Source organism: Malurus melanocephalus, unplaced genomic scaffold (genome assembly GCF_030028575.1).
Source record: "Malurus melanocephalus ecotype Western Australia unplaced genomic scaffold, MMel_1.1 scaffold_413, whole genome shotgun sequence".
NCBI lineage: Eukaryota > Metazoa > Chordata > Aves > Passeriformes > Maluridae > Malurus > Malurus melanocephalus.
In genome coordinates, this window is record NW_026623645.1 from 274,088 (window position 1) to 299,863 (window position 25,776).

Here is a 25,776-nt window from a genome sequence, read left to right on the forward strand (position 1 = left end):
TGATGCTATGAAAACGTGTGTGTCTGTGCGCACAGGTGGGACCAGGGCATGGCACAGCTGAGTTAAATGGGAATTTGAGCAGAATGTTTCCCATCCCCTCCCACCTCCCCTGAGGTCAGATACTCCTGAGAGTTTTCTCTGGTTTTCCCTTTTCACATTGGGTTTGGGATTGAGAAAACGCTTGSATTCAGGGGAGCTCTGTGTTAGAAATGGACAAACAACTGATTTGCACTGACTTTTGCTGTGAATTTTCGGAAAAAAAACCAAGCCAAAACCCTGACTTTCTTAAGGTGCTGCCCACGCAGTGAACAATGACTGTGGTTTTACTAAGTGGTATAACAAAATTGACTGTTTAGTTTGTTAATAATTTTATCTGGTGGCATTCTCTGAGATAGTCTGTTTTTGTACTCTTGGTCTACATTTATTCCATAACCAAGTCACATTACTGATTATATAAAAGATACATTATTTATTCCTTGGTTTTGAAGCTTTTTAGGTATGGTTTTATCTTCATCTACAAAACTGTTGTGCTTTCTGGTTTGTAAAATTTTTTTGCTTGTTGCTTCCATAGTCCTGATGCATTGCACTTCCGCTAGTGTCTGTTTCATATATGAAAAGCAGTTTAACTTTTTTGAGTCCTATTTTAACTGTATGAGTTTGGACTTTTGCAGGATTATCTTGKGAAGGATTTCTATTTGTAGTCACTAAGATTTATAGTTGTTTAATTTCACCTAAAAAAAATATCTTGTGTGTGCATTCTAAACAATCCTAGAAATAAACTGTTTTGCTAAAATAACACAATGTGTTTTCAGAAACTTGACACCAAAACCCACTAAAAGCATGAATCTGATAGCCCACAGCATTTTTTTAAATTGYACCCTATATATACATATATATGAAAATTCTTTTCCCCTAAAGGTTTCAAAATTATTGGAGGGACTTCTAATGGTAATATGACTATAATTAAAATAATCCTTCTGTTCTTAGTTGTTGGMGATAATATAAATGATAGTTTAAGTGGAAACCAACCAAACACCCAGATTCAGAGGTATGATTTTGCAGTATACTTATTTCAGGAGGTTTAGTTAAGATGTGTCATTTAGGGGGAAATGGGGGAATTCAGATGCCAGAGATGGAAGAGATTCCTACTTAGGAACTTTAAGAGACTGCCTGTTTTGCTGAGAAGCAGATGTTCACAAAACAGAATTTTCCGTAAAAGGTTTCTGTCTGTGTGCAGTGGCTTTTTTTTTAATGTAATTGTTGTCTCATTTCAGAGGCAGTACAGCAGTTAATTTAGGCAGGCCCTAACAACCATGTTTTGTTATGCCATTGTAATTCTGCAACATCGACATGCAATAGCATTAGTCTTATTCTGAGATGTCTTCATTTTCAATCCCTACTCTTATCCCCAAATTTTCAGGTTTCTAGCCTGCTTATCAGTTTTCTTAGACTGGTCTTGGGAGTCTCCAGGTTTTGAAAGAAGGCTGTCTCATAATCTGCCTCTTTATCCTGCTCTGTTAGCGACTTAAATGCAGAAAGAGAAATGCTTACACTGAGCCACCAATTTAATAATACGCAATAAATTTAAAAAAACCCCACAGATAATCATATAGAAGTAAAATGCATCTATTTGGGTAGGTTTGTAACCATGACTCTCTTTTTGATAGTTATTATTTTCAGGATAAAGTTGGATCAAAGAGATTTTTCTTTCAACAATGTGTGCTTGCCTTTTATCTGCATTAGAAAATAAGTGTGAATACTTACCATCATGCCAGTAATTACCTGCATGCACACCTCAAACAAAAGTGCCTTCTACAGTGTCTGTAACACCAAACACTTTGTCCTTGAGACTGACCTCTCTGAGGTAGGGTGGTTATGATGAACGTAGGGCTGGAAACAGCAAGGGTTAATCAATCAGAGCTTCCCCTGTCTAATCCTACAGATAAGTAGTGGGGCTGAATGCAGTGTCATCCATATGTGTTGAGATTTCTGGGTYCTATGCCTCCACCCACACAGACTGTAGTGTGAGGGATTCTGCTGCTCCCATGAGAATTTGCATATAGGTGGCTGTGAATCCCTTTGGCAAAATTGATCTGAGCAGAGCTGAAGATAAATGAGAGCCTCTTGATGATAATGCATTTATTAAAAGCTTGTTTTCACAGTTTGTTCAAATAAATAAATAGTGTTGAATATGAAAACTAACYGAAAACCCAAATATTTGCTGTTCCCCCATGAAAAAATGAATTTTAGTTCAGAGTTCTAGGTAGACCTGGTTCTGTTGGCTGTACTCCCTGTTCCCTGTACAAGGCTTTTGCACTCAAAAAATGGAAATGGCAATGTGCCATATACCACATATTAAAATTGCACTGTTATAAAAGCAAGRAAAAACGCACTTTGCAGCACTTCAACTTATCATTTGGTGCCAGCTGGCAGTGTGGGATTGGAAAGGCTACTGGTTAGTCTTTTMTATTTGGTCTTGCTTGCTGTGTGATAAGTAAGAGGTCTATCTTCCCTGACACCTTTTATCTAGGATCTTGAACTGTTTCAGCTTTGTCTGTGGATGGGAAGGATTTAATTAACCTTTGCAGTTGTTGTGTTACACTGGCCTGTATTACAGTTTCTTTATATGGCTGTGCTGATATGCACACAGGTATTAGTGCCGGTGAATCTGTGGAATGCTGGTTGCAGTGTGCACCCATTCCATTGATCATAATCCAGACTAAATGAAAAGACGAAGCCCCGTGTGCTCTAGAAGTGCAGCCCCCAGCCCATGCAAAGGGAGGATTTTTTTAAGGAGCTAAAATATTTAAAACTGATGCCTTGGTGTTTTCATCATGCTGAAGAATTGCCTGTTGTTGAGGAATACCTGTAATGCCAGTAGCTCAGGATGCAGCAGCAGTGGAGCTGCAGGCTATGCCCTGGATTGGATGAATGGCTGGAGCCCCAGGCAAGGGGCTGTGACCTGCCTAAGGGCTTGAAGTGTCTCTGCTGATTTCAGTGGGAGGCTTTTCCTTCCTTTCTGTATCCCAGTTCAGCCCCTCGGTGCCTGGTACAGAGCAGTGGGGTGGGAAGGTGTGTGTGGACCCAGAGGTGTCGCATATATCAAGAAGCCAGAGTTAGGTGGGAGTGCAAGGCTGATGGCAGCAGCGGGTCAATGTTGTCTAATTTATCTATAGATACAATTGTTTGTGTAGCCTCTATGTATGTGTATGTATGGAAAGACAGTGGAGAAGTTGGAGTTTGTGATGAAACTGCACTATATTCCATGCTGTGCTGGGATGAAAGGAAAAGGTCAGGGATGTAGGCCAGCTTAGACCCAAGAGACAGCTCCTTTTAACACGAGTGSGGGTGGTGTGTGGAATGTACTATGCAGGAACATCAGGGAATGTCTTGGAGATCTCTCTGTGCTACCAGGTGGCTGTTGGCATCCAGCCCTAAGCTGATGTGCAGTTGCAGCCATTCTGGAATACTTAAGGGAAAAAAGAAACCTGAAGTTCTTCTTTCCACAACTAGAAGCCAAATTATACCATACTCAGYTGTAAGGAAACTTCTTTTTGATTTGTGTAGAAATCAGGAAAGTTCTAATGCAGGTATATAATAAAATAATTGGAATATGAATATGCCTTAAAAATGATGGTTGGTTCTTTGAAATCCTATTTGATGCCCCTGCCCAYGGCAATCAACCCAGGRGGGTTGGAAATAGATGACYTTTGAGGTCCTTTCTAACCCAAACCATTTTATRATTCTAYGYATCAATCATTTGGAGCCTGAARTAGAAATTATCATATCCCCAATCTACTTCACTGTAATCTTTAYTGACTTGAGCACTTCTTTCCCATGTTGAGACTTGTGCAATGTAGGGAAAAATTGCTCATAATGGGCTAAAGTAGATTTTGTCATGTATGGTTACATTGCTTCTGTGTTTACCTGTCTGCAAAATACATACATGCAAAGAATTTGAAAGTAGAAAAGTTGCACTGGGTTTTTCTAGTTTTGTGGAAATTGATCATAAAAGTTGTATGACATGATAAAAGTACAGGGTTATTTTTTTGGGGGCTAGCTTTTGTATATTATTGGTGTCTGAGTTATTACAGGCTGCTCTTTGTGGATCCATATGTGAAAAAATAGATTATATGGGAAAAATTAGCCATGTTTCTCCATGCATTTCTGGGAAATTTAAAAAAAGAGATAATTCATTTTTGTTTAGATTCTGACTTTTCAAGAAGAGATGCAATTACATAAAGAAGGTGSGGTGGCTGCACATAACTGTGGTGTTTTCTGTGAAGATGAGAATGGACCAGCTACTCTTGTGGTAAGTTATTACTTGCAAAAAGCAAACATGAATAGTAAGCATTGCTGAATAAAAATGGCCTCTTTGGCTAGAAMAATGTTAAGTGTCACAGAAAGTGACTTCTGGAATTTGCATTTCCAGCATTTTCTTTTAGGTGCCAAAGTTTCAGTCGTGCTAGGTTTTGCTTTTCAGTGTTCTGGAAAGGATGGTGGTGTTATATAAGATTTTGCTGACAAGAAATCTCTCAGGTCCCCAGGATAACTACTGGAAAATTATGATCCCTCAGCTGATCATGTCAKAATGGGCCTGTTCTGATGAACTCTCAAACTACTTTCCAGGATTATAACCCAGGATATTAACAGTTTAAATAATCTAGATTCACAAGTATCAGGGTAAAAATACCCAAACAAATGTAGTATTTCATTAATACTAAATCAAGCCAATCACTGGAGTGAAAGTTTGCCTTTATTTATTTGMTGTTTCTGTTATCCAGAGGTCTGAGTTCCATCCAGAAACACCTGTATCATCCTCTTAGCTTGTCCAAGTCAAACTGCTTCAAGATTGTGGTCAGTGGGCTGATGGAAGCAGTCTTGTAGCTGTTGTTGGTTTATTCTGTATTAACAATAWGCATTTTGCTTGAAGATCTTTCACTGAAAAGAAAACCCCTTGATCTGCAGGAATAATTGAATTTAAAATGTTTGCTTCTTTCAGAAGTAATGAAGTTTTAAATGAAGGATGCAAGCAAAAAGTAGAAGTGAAAACACTACAGATGAGGGTAATAGGATTTTATTTTTTTTAAATTTGCTTTTTTTGCTCAGGCATAGAACATATGTGTTTTCTAGGGCAGGAAGTAAATTATTTGGTAATAGCTGTTATCTGTTATCGTTCATGAAAACATAATAAAACTAGGAAAATGGTATCCAGTCTGCAGAAATTAGAAACCATCAGATAGCTGGGACCTGGCCTGCAAATAGGAGTAGGGTAGTAGCCAGGAGGTGATGATTGTGGATGAACCAGTTTTCAGCACTTGGTAGTAGCAGTAAACTTTTGGACTAGACTAGTATTTACATGTGGAAAGCTGTGTGGAAACACTAGTGATGATCTTGGGGAAGACAGAAACATCCTGTTTTGTTTGCATCTTGCTCTCCTTGAAGAGCTCCTTAGCCTTACTTAATCTGCCTTGAAGACTGAAAATCATCAGATAAATGAGAGCCACCCTCACAGCACCAGAGCCACAGTATCATGTATCTAATATTTGACTAATATTTTTGATACATGATTCATCTTCARCTGTTAGGATTAAGCGTAAAATAAAACAGCTTGTTTGAGATTTTGAGACAGGTCTGTGGCTTATCCCTCATCTCCACTTTTGCTGTTCCAAGCAGTTGAGAGAAGGACAAGTGTTCAGTCTGTGGGTTTTTAAATACACAGAACTATAAAATCTTATCACTTCCTTATCTTGGCACCTGCAATTCTATGCCCTTCTGAATTTATCTGATGAGATAATCACCTATGTCTCTGTTGAATGTAGGGATTGAGAAATAGGGTAGAGCTGAAAACATTGGTATCWGTTAAACTGGGCTCTTGGTGACTGCAGCTGCGAACACTTTATTTAGAAAAAGAAGCCAGAGAGAGAGGGATCTCAAAGGCAGTGCCTGCCATCTTAGTGGCTTTGCAGATTCAACACAGGTCTGAGTTATTTTTGATGCTCCAAAAACTGCTTCTGTCTGCTTTTACAGTTGTGGAAATCAACTGAGGATTCTCTTTTACCCCTTTTGCAGAACTGCACAAGTGAGTTATTTTTCCTGTGCTTTCTGTTTCTGGCTTTGGGTTTTGCATTCACTTCTGTGCAGTGAGTCCAGGTCTGTCACTGCCTGGAAAAGTGGTTATGCCACCAGCTATTATCTAAAAGTACTGCTACTTTTTCCAGCTGCACTTCAATTCTCTGGCCATTCAAAGAACAGCTGCAGGATTGTGAGAGGAGACCTGGGCTGTGCATGTTCTGGACAGAAAAAGGAATTTAGATCAAGTGCAGTGGAAAATGTTTCCTCTAAGATAACTAGCTGGTTGTCATCCTTCACGCCTGTAGCTTTAGATAAGCTCAGCTTGAATGCCTCTTCCTCCCCAGACATTGTACGGGAAGCATTGGATCGCAACKTTGAGATTTGGATTCCATCCAGGGAACCACAGGCCTGGAAGACACATGTGTCAGTGGACCACTCAGAGGTGTCCAGGCTTCTTACTGAGCCCAGTGATTTCAAAAGAAGATCTGTGGTAAATGTTGGGTTTGGTGAAATGATCTGGGGCAGTTTTGAGGTGGCTATTTATGGCAGATACTGAGTACAGTCCCCAGCGTGAAAGTTTCATTATATAGCATTTTGTCCATCTGTTCTGTGATTCTGATTTTTTTTTTTTTTTTGTGATGGGAAAGAAGCTAAAATTACTTTGGAATTTGTTCTTCTTCCTTGCTGCTTGTCTAAGGGGGAAGGTAAAGTGAAATGTCATGACTTTAATAGGAATTTTGTGGATTGGCAGTGTTTTCTTTTTCAGTTAACACTTGAAGAATTATTTGGGGTTTTTTTCATTTCTTCTTTCACAATCATTTTAATGCAAATTAAAAAAGAAAAAAAGATTATTATAAACCTTTTCTGAGTAGTCAGTAAAAATTAAGAGTCACTTATTTTTGGCATCAATTTCCACGTGCCATTGCTGCTGGTAGCAATGGTAACTCGGGGTTTTTTGGTGCTTTTTTAGCATAAAACCTTTGAACTCCTCATTTCCAAGAATTTTCTGTGTTAATGAGAGCAGCTCTTCAAAAAGCAGTGCAACAATACAGTTTATGCGATTCTTTGATAGCTGTTGGGTAAAAGATAGAGGTAAAAGATATTTCTRTCCTCAAGGGAATTAAAAAAGGCTGACCAGATGCAAAAGTGGAGCAGCTTTGAACTTTTTATAACTAATGTTAAGACCATACCTAGGGAAGCACTCAAAAGACAGCACAGCTTTTTCTGTGGTTAGGTTAATAAATGTGCTTGCAATTGGAAATTATTAAAACTTTATTTAAGAAAAGCCATTTGAAAAMATATATGCAAGCACTCTATAATTACTGTTTGCATAAACTTGATGTATTGATAACTAAGATCCAGAGTAAATACCTTTTTCTGCTGTCATCTATATTTTTGTTTCTYTTAAGATGGTTTCTTACTAAGTTCTGATTAATTCTATTATTTCATAGGAATTTTAAGTACTTTGCTTGATTTCAGGAATCAATTAAAAGAAAAAATTAGAATGCTCCTTTTCTGGGAATCTTGCAATTTGAGTAAAAGGTGATCTTGACATTCTTCATGTGAAGGTGCTACCAGTTCAGCAGTGATGTTATTAACCATTGTTATATCACAGTATTAAAATTAATGTTTTTGATACCTTTAGTATCTTTCATCCCAAAGCCACTTTAGAGAAAATGTGTCAGCTGTCACCTACTAGATGTCTTAATGCCTTGGTGTTAGCTCAAAATGACACCGCATTCACATGAAAGAGCTTCATTGACTGACAAGGATTCACTGGGGCACCTGGTGCTTTGTTTCAGGAGGATAAGTGCTGTGCTTGAAAGGAATCCATGTCAAGATTACACCCTGAATCTGGGATCAAAAGAAGGAACAAAAGAYGTTTCATGGGCATCTTCCAAGCTACAGTTTCATGTCGTAATCTTGCTTCATCTGTCGGTGGTAGCAGAGGAAGATGAGTTGGAGAGTGTCATAAATTGCAGCTTGACTTGGAGCTGACGACAGGCAGCTGGCTGGTGTAGGGTTCATATCCAAGGACATAAGGAGCCCAAATCAGGTGCATAAACACAGATACCAGTGTGATGTGAAATGCTACAGGGAATTCTGTTTGTTATCTGGTTGCTAATTCAGGAGGGATGTAGTTCTCCTCACCGTCCAGGCCTGTGTTGATTGTGTTGGACTTCAAACCAAATCTCTCAAATGTCATCAAGTGCTSATGATTACGGAATTGTGCTCCATAAGATGCAAGAAGTCCAGCTCACCCAAGAGGATTATTTGGATTCCAAGTGTATGATTTCCATAATGTGTTTGTTTTACTTGAGCCCAGAGCAAATAAGACAAATCACTGAGGGGAAAATGCAGGAGAGGGACCTGCCAGGTAGGTGTCAGTCARGACTGATCTCTGTCGTGGATTTCAGCTCCAGTAAACATAGGGTATCACAGAGGTTTGCAATGGCCCTCAATAAAAATCGCTGCAGATAAATCCATCCCCACTATATCTTAATTCTTAGGCCTCAAATACAGAGATCCGTTGTTATTTCCTTTTCTAAAATGGCCAATTGCTAAAATATGATTTGGAGCCTCTCTTTTTCTCTTGAAGGCAGATAATAGAATTTTCTGCAGATGCTGACTTTAGTTATGTTTTTWTTTTTAATTTTCAGCAGTCAGCTATCTATTTCAGTAGCTATCAGTCTTCAAATTTTGACCTTTCTGAGTTTTCTTTGATTTAAGAAACAAGAATAATATTTTTTTCCCTGAAATACTTCCCCCCTTCCCCACGATGAATACATACAAGGATGTTGCGGTCCCTCTTCAGTGGGATAATTAGATCACTTATAAGAATAATCCTTGAMAACTGGCTTCTGCAAACTATTCTCAGTCAACAGAAGTGGTTGTCTAAGCCTTTAAACCTTGAGGCAGGTTATGGTCTTGACTTTYCTGTCAGCAGAAATAATGCAATATTAAATTGAAGCCTGCCAGGTGGTTTTGGTATAACTTCCAGAATTTTATTTTTTTTTTAAGTTTTCCAGCTTTGCCTAGATTGTTATTCCAAGTGCTGGCTGTAGATTTATCCAAATTTACAAGATTACATGGCTGTCTAGATCAGATACTTTATTCCAGTATAGGAAAACAGACATTGATCATACCATCTCTCTATTTTTTTCAGTGAGGTAAACAGATTAGGATCCCTGTGTTTCTCTGGCTCTGGCAGGATTTTCATAAGTGTGTAAATTTTTTGGGAGCTCGGGATTTTGTTTTTGAGTTTTTTTAAAAATTCTTGCTCTTTTTGAGACATTCTTTGCAATATGGCAGGATGAAATGAAGAATGCTGAKACAGTGAAGAGGGGGAAGGGWTAGAAGCATGAACASTGCCTAAGTGGAATGAGAATGCCTRGGAAACATGAATAGCTCTGTTATATCTGAGCTATTACTTCAGTTCTAAAATTGAAATATGCTGGTTTGGAATTACACTCTTTTCGTATCACTGTTCTGCACCTTTGGGCAATTATAGAGCTGTCGAGCACAGCCAGTTTGTACATTGTCCTCACTTAGCTGCTGTTTTGTTCCAGAATTRGTATTAAAATAAGGTGTTTAAAAGWGTTGCTTTGGCAGACCTGCACCATKCTCTGTGGTAGCAGCAGCTGAGCCTGCTGTGGGTACAACAACCCCAAGGGTCTTATTCTGTTTATCTTCAAATATGTCTGCTGCTTTATCTTGGCAAACAGTATCTGAGTGTGACATTAAATTACATTTGTACCCATTGAGCCTTGCAGTGCTCACTGACAGGGACCTTGGATTCMATTAGGAGTTGTGGGAGGAAGAGGAAATGTGTTTTTTGAGGTGTTTTCTCAGGCCCTGTGCCAGCCTGTGTGACACAGAGATGTGCAGTGGGAGCTGTTCCTGCTGAGGGGAAGCAGCCAAGGCTCCCTTGGGCAATGCTGCCTCAGATGGGAAGGGTKCATGCAGGTGCTGGTGAAATACCCACTCTTCTGCCTTTGGCCAGCATTTGAGAGCATCACAAGCATTCCTGAGCTATTCAGTGTGGAACACAGGTGTGGTAAACAGAATTTTTACACCCTTCGAGAACGTGCATGTCAGGTATATGGCACTGGGTATTTGCCCTACCTTATCTCACTATGTTTTGCTGTGAATGAATTTTGTACAAATCAAATGAAAGTTTAGCTGTTCTACTTCTTTTTAACTCACAGGCAACGCTTGAGTCCTCAGGGCTAGTTTCTGTCTTTATAAGCTGCAGCCTTTACAACTCCTAGTTTAAGTGAAACCTTTTTGACCTATTTCTTGGGTCAGGGCTTAGATAAAATACAACCTCCAAAAAGGCTTTTTACATTATGTGATCATTCAGCTYCCAAAGGGGAGCAAGAACACCTTTGAAATCACGTATTTGGAAGAAATAGTTGGGGGAACCAAATGCATGAAGACAGTCAACCCAATTGCTTAAAAAAAAAGAACATGTACTGCTAATTGTGAACTAGGATTCTATAAYCCTGATATTAGTTAGGACTGTTTGGTTTCCTTGTAGGAGCAGAGACTTGCTTATGTGCAAGASATGTGGCATGAGGACTTGGTAAGTAAAAGCATCACCTGGTAAGCTTGAAAAATAATCAGTGAGTTGTCCAAGCTCTTATGTGAGAGTTAAATTTAAGAAATGAAACAATTCCCAAGCAAGTAATGTACCAATAAAGATTTTATAGCAAAAGGCCATATTAGAAAAGCTTTTGAAGCAACCCAGACACCAGAGTTCAGTGGCAGAAGATGCTGAGCTATCTCTCAGCAGGGTGCTGAAATCCATGTAGTTCACTCACTAAATCTACTAATGGATTCTTTTCCAATTTTCTTAAGTCTGTGCAACTTTGAATACAACAGTGTTTAGCCAAGAGAATTATTTGGCCCAGCTCTAACTAAATCCTACCTTAGGGAACATATTATTGTCATGGTAACATAACCAAAGCTTTTACTGTTAGCTCAAGATAGGAATCTGTATTGTTTCAAAATGTATGTTTGGAGCACAACTTACTGAAATCATCAATATTTATACAGCAGATAATATCTTCAGACAGGCTGGACACCATCTGTCACAGTCTGATTTAATTTTATGGTCACAGCAAAGTGAACTGACGGTGTGGAATTTTTCACAGAAGTCAGCTGGAAGTGTGTCATGGTTTTCAGGTAAGCTTGTAAAATGTTGTAAATGATGGTTGTGCATTCATGTTATGTAAATGGRAAAAGTACTCATCTGGGGGAGGGATTGATTTCTGTTTGTTTGCATCCTGAAACAAGTTTAAATTCTGTTTAGTGCTCTATTGTACTGGAATAATTTATAATTGAATCCTTCATACATGCCTTATGTATCTCGGCAGGGAAAATTGAGCATGAAATCATTCACTCTGGAAGAATTACTGAATACAGGAAGTGRCAATTTTTAAAATTAAGTAAGACTTGAGCAGTTCATGGTGTTACCTTCAGATGGCAATTTAAAATTAGGTTGTTTTTCATAGTAAGCATTTGGCTTATGGCACCTTTAGCATTTTATGTAATGTTTTCTATCATTGGGACAATGAAACACCTATGATTAATTTATTCAAAATTATGTTACTGTTTTAGGGTATATTTATTTGCTAGAGTTTTATGGGACATGCAGCCCATGASAGTAGCCAAAGCATTTTCAAAAATGGCAGTAGTATTATTGTGTGCTGCAATTGTTTTCTTGATATATGTGTCATCAAATTAATAGTAAAATATTTTTCACYAACAATGCAGTAATTGAAGGAACAGATTAAATAATTTCATGTACATTGCAACACTCCTGTTTCTCCAAKACTTGGATGCTTGAAGCTATTCATCAAGTTCATTTCCTCTACTGAAGTAAGTATTTAACATACAGCTTTGTACATCTAATTCACTGCCTAGTGAGATGTATGTGCATCTTGCTGTTTTCATGTTTATGGGCTTTGTATCAGGRCATCCTTTTTCTAATGTTGATCAGTGTAAAGGCTTGAACTCTTCRTATTTGTGTATTTGTGTGCATGCGTTTGTGCACGCATTTCTCCTGTGTTAGTGCCTGTCTGCTTAATGCACATCTGCTAAGATTTGTTTTATCTTATATTAGATCTTGGTTMAGAAATACATGGATAATGAAAAGCACTCTTGACTTGAAGAGTCATCTTTTCCCTGAATCTGCTCTTGTCYCCTACTACATATAAACCAGGATTTCAATATCTAAAATAATACATTTTGGTCAGACAGSTGCTGGAATTTGTCTTTGTTTGTACAATGTACAAGCAAGTGATCAGTGCAACTCCTTAGGTTACTTACTGTTAATCAGTTTGTTTTTTAAGAATTCTTCTGGTACATCTGTTGTGCTGATTCACTGTCTCTTTCACTTTAAACCTCGCTTGTGGAAAAAATGAATCAAGTGGACTTGTCCAACAGCCATGCCCTCCCCTGTGATATCACTGCCTGTTCTCAATTASCAGGCTTTATCTCCAGCTGCACCTTGTAATTGCAGTATCTCTGTATTGGTCAGGCCACATGAAGGTAAAAGGAAAGTTTAGCTTGTGCTTTTAGACCCCAGAGTTACACAGAAAGTTGACATGATGCTGCTGGTCATGGTCATTTCTCCATCTCTGTTTAGTTCTGTTACATTTGTCCATCTGTATAACAAAGTTAAATCCTGAGATTAAAATGTACATTATTTCTTCATGGTATGACAGTGAGAAGGCAGTGGAAGGAAAAGTGGTGAAAGAAGGGTTATAGGAGTATGTGTAGCTTCCTTAGCTTTTTTTAAAGCCTCTCTCAACCATTAGCATAATAACAATGCGGAAAACGTAATAACCTTAAAGGCCTCTTGATGGAGATGATCAAAAAATCCAAGATTATGATTTCTTTTGCCTGGGATAAAGTCCAGGTCAACCTTCATCAGTAATTTTTCCTTGAGCATGAGACTGAATAAGAGCAATGAAGGCACTGCAAATTTTTCAATTTTTTTAAAACTAGCATAGAAGTTCAGTACAATGGAGGGTTGTATAGTGCACAAATGAGAGCTGCAAAAAGACCCCATTTTTTGTATTGCATTCTCAAGCTTGAAAWATAACTTGGGAAGAAAGGCACTCTTGGATTTCATGTACTGTGGGCATATACCTGGGGAGAGCAGCAGTGACTGGTTCCATGGATAGCCTGGAACACATCTTCACTTTTCCACTTGAGGCTGCACCATTACATCAGGCTGGAATCATGCAAAGGTGTGGCTGAAAGCGATGTTGAGAAATCCTTTAGTTCTGGCTTTAGCACCAACTTGGGTGGAAGAATTGGTTCAGAGATTGGTTTGTTGCTTTATGCCTTCAAACATGAAGATGCTTGCTCACTAGGAGTTTATTTTAGTGTCCTTAATTTAATGTGATTCAGAAGAATATGAGCCMTGTAAGGCAGAGAGAGCTGAACGGGGTGTGCTGCAGTTCTTAAACCATCACAGTTTGCAACCCAGTGCATTAAGCCTTCCCCAATTTCAAACTGCTTTAATGTGCTGGATTGCAAACTGYGGCAATTCAGGAGTTTCTACATTCAGCCATCCACGCAGCAGGCTCTGGGAGAAATGTGCTCCCAGTGTCTCTCATGAGAATCAATGACAGAGGTACAGACTAGCTTTCATCTCCTGRGCCACAAATTGTATGAACTTCTTTTGGTATTTGCATTTGCAGTGAAACAAGGTGTTTTGTACTAAAGAGGACCAACACTGAATGCTTTAGAGGCACAAAGAGGAGGTCCAAGAGCTTAGCTGAAATTAATTTAGTTGGCTCATTATGACCTTCATAGCTGATTTTGTGCTGTRAACATCTGCTTCTGTCCAGTCGACCTTAAATTCAGACCATGCCCACTTCTGGCCTTACCTGTCACAGAAAGCATATCCACCAGTTAAGACTGGCACAGCTATTCTGGGAAACCAGTGCCAAAAAWGATTTGTTTAAATTGCTTGATTCAAATCTGATGCATTATGTCAGGCCATTACAGTGTTTAGGCTGAGGCCTGATCCCAGCGTGGAATGCATTTTATGGCATCTTGGCGTATCGTGGCCCGGCCAGTAAAACATCTTGGGATGTTTTATAATCACTCAAGATGAATGTTTCAAGGGCAAGTGTCTTAATTACACAGGAAAGCTTCTGTCACTTCTGCAGAAGCATAGGCTCTTTGTTTCTTCTCTGCTTCTCCAATCYCAGTCTTGTAGTTATGTCAAAAGCATCCACCCTTTATCCCTTCTGCACCAGTGAGTGGTCAGTTAAAGGTATTTTCAAAGATGTTTTCCTGACTCTTACAATAGTGTGGAGGTGTTGCTTTTTTTCCTAGAAAACTTAAATTTATTTTATCTTGAATGTTTTTTTTTGTAATACAGGCAAGATAYGTGTATGGATGTATTTTAAGGAAAAAAATCCTCTTTGCTTCAGATTAATAAGAAACTCATACATATATGTGATATATATATATTTGTGTGTGATTGCTGTAGGTGGAGTTTTCCACTAGAACAGCAAAAAGCTTGAATGGCTTTTATGCAAGAAACAAGACACCCCMAAAAAAAGAGACTAGTATGTAGACTTTCTTCAAAGAGGTAATTTCATTCTGGTCTTTTGCCTAACTATAGTGAATTGTTTAAGAACTCTGTAAGCAGAAGAGAAGTATTTTTTCAGGGTATTCTCTTGTCACATCTGGAAGGAATGAAACCTTTCTCAGGGTGAAGGGAGGCTCCTTTGCTTGGAGTCCTTCTTGGCTGGAATTAGTAGTCACTCCTTCTGMAAATGTGATAGTAATGTCCTAGACACTAAGAGAGTAGATGTGATATGATGTCATAGAGAGAAAAGTAAAAAGAATGAAGGGGGGGTTGTGTTTTTAAGACAATGTGAATACTGCCTGTTTAAACTTTGTCAATGTTGTGATGAGAGTTCTGGGTTTTTTTGTTTTGATATTTTGTAGTTACTSCTAATTGTGGCTTCTGCTATGCATSTTGCAGCATCTTTATTGTCCCTTCTCCCCTCATCACTCAGAAAAGTAAATTTAACTCCAGATGCCTGAAGCTTACCCAGTCAAATATGCTATGAGTATTGAGACCAGTGGCTTGACGCATTAAAAGTATCTGTCCTATTTMTTATTTCTACCATGCAGTTATTTGCAAACTGCAGTGGAAGTTGTGCCCTCTGCCCTTCTTGCCTGCTCAGGGCACKGGTGACAATGGCAGGACATCTTCGCTTTGGTCATCCCCACACTGTACATTACACAATCTGTGGTCATTGTTAGCTTGTGATACAGGTGTTAAGTAAACGTGGGGAGAAAAAAAAGACAACTGTCAAAGTTGGACCTATAGAATTTTTTCTCACTGCAACTGAATGTGTTCAGACTTTCATGCATGTATTTTGTATGCAGGAATGGTGTACGAATCAAGAAAAAACTTTGCTTCTGAAAAATAAGAACATGCAGGAGAAAGAGGCTAATGGAGGAGGGAGAGTGGYAAGTGTAGACAAGAATGGGCAACTCAGTCTCAGCTCAAGGGCCAGTCACTGTCACAAAGTGACTTTACTTTGTCTCTAGTGAGATTAAATGATTTAAGTGTTTATGTGTCCCATCGTATGTCAGTGTTTGGACTGCTACAGGCGCTTGGATGGCCCTCAGGAAGGCAAAAGTTACCAAACCKGAGTTAGATGAGGCCTGTGCTAGTGTTCCACATCACACAGGACTCTGTTTGGCACTGGGTGTGGTAAAACCGGTGGAATATTCAGACCACTGGCAGGAAAGCTGCAGTGAGTTCCTTGGTGTTCTTTTCAACCAATGAAATGRATATTCTGAAGGAAATGGTCTGGGTTTTTTTTCAAAGATGGGTATTTTGKCAAGATAGAATGTGTCCATAATAGGAGGAAAGGCAAAACAGATTGGGATTGTTCAGCYTTGAGAAGCCTTTGGGATGACCTAACTGTGGCCTTCCACTGCCTGAAGGGAGCCTACAGGAAAGGTGGAGAGGGACATTTTAYAAGGGCATGTAGAAACAAGACAAGGGGGAATGGCTTCAAACTGAAAGAGAGCAGGTTTAGGTTGGATATTAAGAAGAAATTCTTCACTGTAAGGGTGGTGAGGCACTAAACAGGTTGCCCAGAGAAGCTGTGGCTGCCCCATCTGGGGAAATGTGCAAGTCCAGACTGGATGGGGCTYTGAGCAATCTGGTCTAATGAATGGCATCCCTGCCCTGAGATATTGGAACTACATGATCTTTAAGGTTGCTCCCAACCCAGGCCATTCTATGACAATATTTCTGACTAGCTCTTGTCACAGTCTAAATCTCATGGAAGTGWAGTAGCCTTCCAGTTTACTTTCTTTGCTGTTTAATGTCAGAARAGGGGAGATATCCTACAGTTTGATATGTGCAGAAGAAATGTTATCTGCTTAATTTTTAGACTTGAGGACATCAGAAGTCATCAACAACTCTGCTTAGTTATGTGAACAAAAAATGCAATAGTTCCCTCTGTGCAGTGGTAATTTTTAGAGGTGGGATTTGTGGCAATCTAGAAGAGGGCATAACATCCTGCTGGTGGGGACATCTTTAGCAGGTCCATGGGCTTCTGAGGAACTCTGAGAGTTGCACTGGTCGTTCGTTCGAACAGTAGCTGTGTTCAATAGCTGTGAAGGAGATAYGTTGAAATGTTATTTTTTTAAAAATCCATCTCCTAAGCATGAAATATAACTGAATTTTAAAGATTTGTGCATTTTTTTAGGGTGATGGGCATATATGCCTTTGTCTAGCGGCTGATGTAAACAAAAGAGCAGATCTACCCTGCTATTCCTACCTTCTCTCTGTACTGCAGATGTCTGAGCTGCTGCTGCTGCTGGTAAGTGCTACAGGAGGCTGCTCGGCTTCCCTTTGCAGGCTGCTCTCTCCCCTGATTCTCCAGGAGATACCATAGCTGTGGCTGCAGATTAGATTTTTCTCTCCCTCCCCCTGCGAGACCTCTGTGTGCTTTGACGTCATGTGTGCTCCTTTCAGTTGCCATAGCAGCCCCATTCCCCAAGCTCTCTGCCTGTCTCCTCTGGTAGGTTCCACAATGGTACAGCCAGCATCACGCTGCACAATGGTTTCCAGGCACTGAAAGAGCGTGATTCAGCAAGCCACTCTTCCCCCCCCTCCCCTTTTATTTCATTATTATCAGACATTTTGCCTCCCCTTTTTCTGTTCTCTTCTACCCTCTCCCCCAGGCTTTTATTCAGTTCTTTAAAGGAAAACGGTGATTTACCTTGAAACCAACTGCCCATCTTTTTTCTTTTTCTTTTTTTTTTCTTTTTGTTTCCTGTTATTATAAATAGCCCTTTTTTTTTTCCTCGGCACTGTTTGGAATGTGATTTAAAAATACCACCTAAAGTCGCAGTTTGGGGAAAAGGTTTCTGGACGAGGAGAATAGCTCGCAAGCAAGGAATGGTAGGTGGTTGATGCTAATATTCTTTGACTAACTGCTTTCGCAGGGTGGGGTGATGAATATTGATTGCTGTTTGAGGAAAAAAAAAAAATAAAGCAGGGGAGAGGGAGAGAGAGGGACAGGTTAATGAAGTAAACTGCTAAGCGAAGCAAGAAGGCTGCACCTGTCCATTTTGTGGCCAGAGAACCATCATTTTGCTGYGTTCGGGTGTGTATGAGCTTTAATGTTTGGGCACTGTAGGTGACCGGTGGCCGTGGGAGCAGGGCAGGGACTCACCGTGGATGGTGGTGCTTTACCAGCTGGCTCATGTAAACAGTGGTGCTTTACTCAGCCTCATCACCTCTAACGCTGCCTGGGGGCTTTGGGGGGAAGGAGGTGTCTTGGCTGGCAGTTCGGTAGAAAAATGAGTGTATTATGTGGGTTATGTGCTCCATGCTCAGCCGCATAAAATTAGAATGTGGAAAAATAAAAAGGGAGAGAGGATAAGGAGCTGGAAGATTCGGAGGACAGAAGTCTTGTCTCTGGCCTTTTGCAGAGCGGTTGAATGCCAGAAAAAAAGTGTGCGTGTGGAAGTGTTTGACAGACCTTGTCGGATGTGGGGGTGGGGGTTGTTTTTAAGAAAGTGGCCTTTAATCATCACTCTTCCACATTACTCGGATGCAAGTGAACAACTCAGCCCACTGGGTTTTATAGAACCACAAGAGCTTTCAGGAGAAGTGTTTACAGCAAGCTAGAGGCCAGTTATTTCGCAAATGAGAATTAACAATCTGTAGATGCTGCAGTGAAATCAATGTTGCTTTGCAGGGAAGTCCTCTGGCAGAAAAGCTACTGCTACAGGAGGAAATGTTGGTTTGTTTTTTTCAGCAGAGGGACATTATTAGAAAGAATAGAAATTTGCCTTGGATAATTAAATGTTATAGCATTGTTTAATAAGCAGGCGRTGCTCCCAGTGAACCATGATGGGCATGTTTCACACCATTCATGTGCTGGGGGATTGTGAGCTTGTTTACATGGRCTCTTTTTGCTGCATAGCTTCATGAGATCCCCGGTGCAACCTTCCCCTCCTCTGATATGTGTACTTTAAGTTTTGCCAGAGATTTCTATAGACAAACCAAGACTGTGGAAATACAAATTTTGAGGGAAATTATAGCATAGAGTAGAAATTCATTAGGAGCAAAAGGCAAATGAGTATATTGTAAATGATCAGAGGAATCTGAAAGCAGCTTGGTGGAGGACACAGAGGTTGTCCTGCAAGCCCAGCTTCAGAAAAAGAGAAGGGTTGAGGCAGAGCAGGCTGGTGTAAGTACTGCACAGGGCTGTTTGTCTTTGCTCACATGTAACCTGTCTTTGGTCCCCATGCCTTGGGGAAAGTGGGGTGCACCAAAAATCTGCTATTTTAGCCTTTTTTCAGTACCTTTCTATGTAATCACTGGTCACGAACACTGGAGTAATATTTTCTTCTGTGGTCCTCTGGCTGTGTGCTCACTTTCTGCTAGGAAAGGTGGCATTGAAATACCTTTTCGGTTAGCTCAGCTGATGACTTTGTCTTACAGGGATGCAGATRCGAATGACAAAGGTGATTTGACCTTAGCCATTAAACAATATTCTTTTTCCCTGACTCTCAATAAACTGCACTCCGGCTCCTTGCTCTCTCTCTCTCTCTGTCTCTCTCTCCTGCTGTTTCAGAGTATGCATAATTTGTCAGGGTCCTGTTGTAATTATGGCTTTGTTGAGGAGTATTAGGATTACAAGGATGTTCCTAAATAGGATAAGGACAGAAATCACTTACCATGAAAAATAAGTTACCTTCTGCTGCTTGTCTGCCTGCTTGGAAAAATGTCCTTCTCATTGTTAAAAAGCCTCTTCAGTCCACACACACATTGCTATGAGCAGACCACAGGGATGAATCTTTTCTTGTAGGTTCGGGGTTTTTTTTTACCTACTGTCAGTGGCTGGCAGGTTTGCAGCTGTTTTTTAGAGATTTAACAGTACTGGATCAATATACTTTCAAGMAATGTTACAACACCAGATCTGGCTTGTGAAAGCAAAGAGAGAGTTATCAAAATTTCACTGCCATGGTATTGGAGAAGGTCATAAAGTTCACTTGTAGTTTGCAGTTCATTGCAAAACTCATCCAATTTTAAGGGAGGCTAAAGCAGGCCTAAAGGAGAATGGTTTTAGCACTGCTTTTGCAGGCAACATCATAATTTTCTTAAGACTAGGAAGAGAGAAAAGCTGCTTTTAGGGAAAGGTCTCCAGCTTTAAAATTGGTAATCTCTTAAACTGTTGTTCAATAGATACTACCCAGTACCTTGGACAATTCCAGACTACAGAAAATATCAGCTTGTTGACAAAATGTCAAATCAAAGTACATTTGTTTTATGGCAAACATTTCATATCTATATGCCCTCCCTTTCCACTGACTACATTTTGAGCTTATTATAGCAGTACTAGAAATTTTGCCCTAAAAGCCTAGAAGGTTGCAGGATCACCACAGTTTCTCTGTCATCAGGAGTGAAGGAGAGAGACTTCACTGGACCACAATAATGAATGTATGCGTAACCTGGCTTTCAACACTCAGGTTGTGCTACTCTTTTCTGTGATTCTTGCATACTTGCTGTTTTGAAGGCTAYTTGCAAGAAAAATGAGCTCTCATAAAAGGGCCACCAGTGATTAAAKTAGAGATCAGCAGCAGTTCAGGGGATGGGATGGAATTTCCTGGTCCCCTGTCCGCTTTTTATGAAAGTTACACAGCTGTCTTTGAGCTGTTCTACTGTGTTTTAGCCTGATAGTTGTAGCTTTGTTAGCAAGCTCTAGAATCAGTCTTGGCTAGTTGTTAGAAGAGGAGGGCAGGAAATTTAAGTCCCAATCCTTTCCAGTSTTATTTGTTTCTCACACAGTGAGATTTTTGGTAGAAGATTTGGTGTATGGACTCACTTGTGGTGGTGGTATGTTTCCTTTCTATGGAAGGGATATAAAATCATGAGCTTTGTGTATCCTAGGATCTTCCTGACTATGCCTGGAGCATGGGGCAGTGTCTTGTTACAGCAAGAAAAAGGAAAAGCAGCTGTTGCCTTTTTAGGCAGATTTGGGGTTTTTCTTCTGTGTATGAACAAGATGATGTTGATGAGCCYGTGAGTGSAGCCCCCTGCTCACATCACAGCAGMGACCTGGGAAATTTTGGGGGTGTTAGGACTGGAGCTGACATRAATCTTTGGATGTGTTAGAATCCCTCAGGACTTCTGTGAGCTTTTACCAATGTAATCAATAGTAAGAGTTGGAGGTCCAGAAGAACCTTCCAGTCAAGTCACTARCTGCTTCACCAGGATTCTACACTAAGAGGTCAATAACCCAGCAAATATGGAACTGTAATTTGAGGGTGGGATTTCAGGGGCCTGAGTTCAGTTCAGTGAAGCACAATGGGCCCTCTTTTGTTCAGTAGTTGTTTTCCCTTGAAGATTTGTTTTCTCATTTTGAGTTCTTAGTACTAAGTTTTAGTGTTCTTCTGAGATACTTGACAGTATATTGTGATACAGGGGTAAGAAAACGTTGCTCAAGCCTTACACTTAATAGTAATCACTGAATTTTGTTCAGKGGTTAGATACCAGAACACCATGTTTGATTGTTCCTTCCCTTATTCACTGTCTTAATACCACAGCATTTGCTTTTTACTACAGTTCTTGAGGTTGTCTGTAAATTTCTTGACTGTGTCTGCTTCATCAGTTCAACTTTAGTCACATGCTTTGTTTCTAAGAGGGTGCTGATTTGACAAAGAGCAGTAATTYATAGGCCTTTCCCTATGTCTTTATATATCCATATCACACAGTTTTTAGCACTGTTAATAATGTCACSAGTCAAATTTATTTTCCATCCCCAGGTATCGGTGACAGGTGACTGTGTATGTATCTCAACTTGTTATAGGTAAAGTTTCTGCTCTCCCTTATTCCAAAGAAAAATTCTAAGATCTGGCTTCAGAAAGATAGATAGTATAGAAACATAAACAATTATTTTAGAACAAATTTATGGGCTTTTTTTAGTGCCATCTGTTTCAATTTGAACAGTCTTGAACATGTGCTCTTGAGCACTAAGGCCTTGATTTTTTTGTTTTTCTTTTTTTTTTTTTGCTGATGGGGGGAATAATTGTGACACACTTCTCCCATTTAAACAGTACTTCATTCTACATTATTTTCTGTCTCCAGCCTTTCTTCTTTGCATGGAAGAAAGGAAATTGATGGTACAGATACTGCCTGAACTGGATGCCTTATGGTATTACCGGAGAAAAAYCCTAAGTCTTTGTCATATGATGTGCAGATATATGATATTCCAGTTTGGTTTAATTTTCTGAAATTTTATGTGCCAATCAAACTTGAAAAATAAACCCCAAATATTTCTTTCTCTTTTTTTTTTTTTTTTTTTGTGCTCAGGGCTAGTATTAGAAGCCTGTACCAACAGCAGGCCAGACTCAAATATCAGCTATGGCAACCCATGCATGAAGTTGATGCCTTTGAACTATTTCCTATAGATGAGACATAGCACATGCTGTGGTGAGTCAACAATGTATTATTTTATTAAATCATACTTCTTGGCAAAAAAAAAAGCCAAATGCCAAAAGATGCTTAATGCCCAAGTGCATGCTGATTTTTTCTTTTTTACTTTTTTTTTTCTTTTTTTTTTGAGGGGGGAGGCAGGGAACATTAATGTTACAACTGGTAGTAATTTTTAATACACATTAACATAATGCTGTCATCTTTTAATGAGTTTTCCAAGTGTATAATTTCTGCATTGCACAGTTATCAGATGGAGCACATTTGGAATGTAGTTTCAGAGGAAGTGTTAATATAGCAAAGTAATTCTAAAAAGATCCTACACATGCAGCGTTCTSAGCACTGTTTAAAATGGCAAAATCTGTTTCACTACTGCAAAATCCACACTTTAGGACTGATTTTTGTAACTAATGTTTTCTACTTCTTTGATTTGGTGTGGGGGAGAGGAAAGCTTGCTTTGTTTCTCTTTGAGATGTCTACAGAAGATTGTGGGGAGTTGTCACAGAATTTTTGGGCATACAACTCTTTATCCTTGGATAGGAAAATAAATTGTGAGAATAGTGAGGAAAAGCAAATAGTATTTTAAAAAATACTCTAGCTTTAACTATTCTAAGTCTGCTAATAATCTGAATGCWTTTTTCTTACATAATAAGTAATTTTTATGCTGAAAATGCCTTTAAGATGGCTTTGGTATACCTCTGGGCGATGAGGAATATTTTCAGATTTCTCATGTAATCTTAACAGAATTATTGTCAAAAYCTGTAACTGTTACACCAATAAGGTGTAGATCCAAGTCAGTGAAATGTTTTTGTAAGGAGATAGARCTCTTCATTGTAGATGTGGCACATGGATAATATCAAGGATGCTGAAATGAATGTTCTGGTGGGGCTTTCATCCTTGGTGAAGCTGCTGAAAAAAATKAAACAGGTGTCAGTTAAATCTGTTTGACTGCTTTGAAGTGAGATGAGTAGCAGAAAGCAGTGCCTACTAGTCCACTGGGAGAATTTGTGTTCTGTTGGAATCTGAGGGATTTCCTAACGGGAGAAGACATACACTGGACATGAACAGTGATTTGTGGCATGAAGAGCCACAGTCTGCRTACTCAGAAGCTTAACTTGCAGACATCCAGTGGAAGTATTAAATTTATCTAGAACTTAATAACCTTTCTGTATTGTGACTGTTATATTTTTAATTTCTTATGGCTTTTAAGGCCTATTGTCCTGTTGTAATTCTCATTAGCAAGACAACCTTCATCTTGGCTTAATGTGTGGGCTTTAGAAACTGTGACACTGAGCCTTTCATATATGAATGGGTMTGRGTAACTTGAATTTCTAATGAAGCCTGAGAACATACGACTTTTTAAAAATTAATATAATTTTGCTTTAAAGTCTGTGTTTAGGAAATACAGGTAACCTGCTAGTTGTAGATAATGAGAGTTGAATAAGCTGGCAACAGCAAARTATATATGATATAGTAGTTGATGGAGTGGTTTGTTAATATGTCCATGATGAGCAATAGCTAAACAGACGTTGCATGAAATTTTTGTGGTGTTTTGTACATGTTACTGCAATTAGCTGCTAGTCATGGCAGCTCAGTTCCTCTCACCATTAACATTATTAAAATTGCTGCGTAAGTAGAAAAAACAGTTCTTAAGAAGCTGGGTGATGATAATCCCCACCCTTAGTGATTTTTCATTTAGTAGTATATGTGGTGCTRATTTTGGAACAGTGGTACTGCTGTCTACCAGCAGTGTGACTTGATCATTTGTCCCTCAGGTCACCAAGATGTTTTTGTCTCAATGCTGCAGCTATTGATATTGCTGTGTGGGATTTAAAGCATGCACCAATGTTCAGGGTACTTTTGGAGTTCAGGGCACATCTAAGTCACCTCCTCCAGCTTTGTTCTTCCCAATTTAGATTTTAGGGTAGGTAATCAATGCAAATACCAGGTTTTCATAAATAGTATATGAAATGTGTCAAAAGAACTCAGAGATGTCATAGGGAGAAAGTTGCTTGAGAAGTTTCCTCCCAGTAGACATTAATAGGCAAAATTAGTTTAATATGTTTTACAGAAATTAAGGACTGCAAGGTCTTTTTCTGAGAGTACAGTGCCACAAAAAATACCTGTAGGTGTCTTCAGACATATAATACAACCCTTTACCACATATTTAAAGCTTTGCATGTGCAGGAATTAGACATGCAGTTCTGAAAACGTGTGTGTAGCAAATGCAGTTTGAAATCTGGGGCTTATGCTGTCCATGTGGGCTCTCTCCAGTTAATATTGGTCATTAAGGCAGTCACTCTGATCATGTAGCTTGCTTTTGCATTCAGCAATTTCTGTTGATGAAAACATAAGCTTTGTAACTGCAGAACTTGTATGTGAAATCAGAAACCACATCTAAAAATTAGCATATAACTAGAGATGTTAAATGTAAAAATCTTTTGAAAATGGTCAGGAAAAGTAGCATTTGGAGAACAAAAGTACATATCAGTATTCATCGTAGAAAATAACGTACGGAAAAAACTCAGGATATTTTGTTTAACATTAAAGCAAGGCTAGTTCTGTGGGTGATGGGCATTTTGTAAAGCTGAGTTAATAAATTTGTTATAAATCATGTGAGAGAAAGGCTTTGATACATGTATGCAGAGAAACAAAGTACCAGGGATAAAGGAATTTTGGGTCTTTTTTTAAGCAGTTGAAAAAAAAAAATTAGAGGATCTTTGTGTTTTGTAGTGTCTTGGCTTGGTATCTTGCTACTACAGTCRCATTTTTTTGGAACATTGTGTTGGTTTCTCTTATGTTCATCACTGTGTAAGTGCTAAGTGCACGAGGAGAAATCAGAGRAACTCAGAGCACAATTTTCTCTGAGAAACTTGTGTTCTGCTCCTCTGCCCAATAGAAAACTCCTGTTTATATTAAATTTGCTGCATATGATAAATGTAAAAACTTATTACCTGTTACTGATGATGGTGATGTAATGTGCAACATATTTCTCCTTGGAGGACTGTTGCCTGAGCCTATTTCCAAAAGCTATTTGTCATGTGATCAGCTACATGCAAACAAAGGTTTTCCAGAAAGTGACCTCTAATACTCAACACATAGCTACTTTTAAGGGGGCTGGATTTTTTCCAGAAGGTGCTGAGATCTTTGCTTTTAATTACAGACTTTGCAATGGAACCACTTGATCACCTTTTATTTTAATAAACTTCAGTGGAAATGCCATAAAAGGGAATTTTCCTRCCTTTGCATTTTTTGTTGTTGTTGGTCATCTTTTCTTCCTTTATATGGATTTTCTTTTTTGTCTCCTCAGGATGTTGTTTCACAGAATGTTTTCACTCCCCTTTAAACTCACATAACATTATGTGGGRTTATGCCGTTAGATCTTGTTTTGATTCATATCTGTTCTCCCTCCATCCTTGGTTTGTTTTAGTTATTCCTACAGTCCCTAAGATTAGTATTKTAATTAAATTATATTGAAATAAATATAGGATTGTCAACTCTTGCAGTATTTAGGGTTTTTTAATGCCCTCTGCTAAGTATCACATACATGTGAGAAACAACAAACTTCCTTTTAATAAAATGTAGGCTTTTTATTTATATTACTGAAAAAAATTAAGCTTGAGTATGTGAAAGAGTGAGCCTTCAAAAATGCACAGCCTTCCCACTGAGATTATTCTCTAATGGTATATTGGAAT

At 39.0% G+C, this 25,776-nt stretch overlaps 2 long non-coding RNA genes across 2 annotated transcripts in view; both read left to right on the plus strand.

Annotated features, from left to right (window-relative positions):
• LOC130581505 (uncharacterized) overlaps positions 1-11,945 on the plus strand; it is a 12,856-nt gene extending 911 nt beyond the window's left edge. The window contains exons 2-4 of the long non-coding RNA XR_008966213.1: positions 4,208-4,312; positions 11,134-11,262; positions 11,854-11,945. This is a non-coding gene — a long non-coding RNA (uncharacterized LOC130581505). The remainder of the gene's footprint in view (positions 1-4,207; positions 4,313-11,133; positions 11,263-11,853) is intronic.
• Positions 11,946-17,427: 5,482 nt separating this feature from the next.
• Positions 17,428-25,776, plus strand: part of LOC130581502 (uncharacterized) — a 48,448-nt gene continuing 40,099 nt past the window's right edge. The window contains exons 1-2 of the long non-coding RNA XR_008966212.1: positions 17,428-17,539; positions 21,962-22,081. This is a non-coding gene — a long non-coding RNA (uncharacterized LOC130581502). The remainder of the gene's footprint in view (positions 17,540-21,961; positions 22,082-25,776) is intronic.